This window comes from Phacochoerus africanus, chromosome 2 (genome assembly GCF_016906955.1).
Source record: "Phacochoerus africanus isolate WHEZ1 chromosome 2, ROS_Pafr_v1, whole genome shotgun sequence".
NCBI lineage: Eukaryota > Metazoa > Chordata > Mammalia > Artiodactyla > Suidae > Phacochoerus > Phacochoerus africanus.
In genome coordinates this window covers 43575255-43576624 of record NC_062545.1, presented here as the reverse complement: position 1 = coordinate 43576624, position 1370 = coordinate 43575255, and the positions used below count along the sequence as shown (strand labels likewise).

General features: G+C 43.5%; 1 non-coding gene across 1 annotated transcript; it reads left to right on the top strand.

Annotated features, from left to right (window-relative positions):
• The first annotated feature begins 816 nt into the window (after positions 1-816).
• On the top strand, positions 817-940 carry LOC125121783 (U6atac minor spliceosomal RNA). Its single transcript, XR_007133645.1, has one exon. It is a non-coding gene; the product is annotated as a U6atac minor spliceosomal RNA (small nuclear RNA).
• Positions 941-1370: the final 430 nt, after the last annotated feature.

The window sequence follows — 1370 nt, the reverse complement described above, 5'->3', positions numbered from 1 at the left end:
GGTTACTAAACAGAGTACAGAAGGATGGATTTGAAGCTGAGAGACAATAAGGTAATACTAGGATCTTCCAATGGCAATGGGGGGTTAGATTGGGGGCAGCAAGCCTGGCATCAGAAATAAAGTGCATGTTTGGTATATTTTAAGTGATAGACACTTCTTGGGGGCGACTGGCCCAGTTTGATGTCTCTACATTGGTAATGGTCCTCAGTGGCCACTCTATCCACTGATCCTAGCTGACTTATCCAGGGTGACCAATTAACCCAAGCTGAATTCAGATTCTCTTTCTAATGTTTGAAATTGGGAAGAGATACACCTAAACTCTGGGAATCATTAGAGCTGAGTCAAGCAAGTGGATCTACAGACACCTCTTGCTGAGGTCACTGGACCTCTCCTGGTTCCTTCCCTTCTCACGTTCAGGGTTGTTCAATTCCAGCTCAGATCCCATGAGCTAACCCAGAAAACTTCCAACAAATTCTCCCTTCTCCTTAAGCTAGCCAGAGCCCTTTCTGTTGCTTCATATTTTCTCCAGGCTCCCAGAACTTGCATTCCAGGGGAGTTTAAGAAATGTAAGCAACATCAGCACTGAGGGTTGCTAAGCATTCGAGGGGAGGGACGGAGAGTGAGCCGACAGTGTGAGCAGAGCAGACGCACCAAGCTCACGGGTGGGGCCAAAAGCGGGCAAGAAGCAGGAATGGTGTGGGTGGTATGGTTGAATATTCCAAACACAGGGATCAGTTTGAAGCCCCAGATGTAAAAGAAAGCATGGCATGTTTGTGTGAATGAAAGCTGCTCAGAATGACTTAGGCAAAGAAGGAGGTGGAGTATGTATGAGAGAAGGTTAGTGCTCCCCTCACAAGGATGGAAGTCACCCTGGAGCCTGACAACATGCATGCAGTTAAAGGATTGTCGCCTACCTCGTGGCATATAACCATCATTTTAAAATGAAAATGGAAACACATATACAGAGAACAGACTAGCAGTTACAGGGAGACAGGGAGGGAAAAAATGGGTAAAGGGGATCCACTGAATAGAGACAAATGGAAACTAAATATTTGGTGGTGAGCACAGTATAGTGTATAAAGAAGTGGAAATGTAAGCTACACTTGAATCTTATATAATGTTCTGAAGCAATGTTACCTTGATAAAAAATAAAATAAAAAAAAAAGCAGGTGGAATGGAAAGACGTGATAGTAACAGCTCATTATTAAGAGTTTATTATGTACCAGGTGTGATTTTAAGCAGTTACAGGTGATAACAGACTTAGTCCTGCAATAATCCAAAGAGGAAGCAATATTGTTGGTGACATCTCTCCCTGAGAAGATAGAGAATGTATCTCCTCCAGAGCAGAGGCAGATTGGTTTACTGTATTT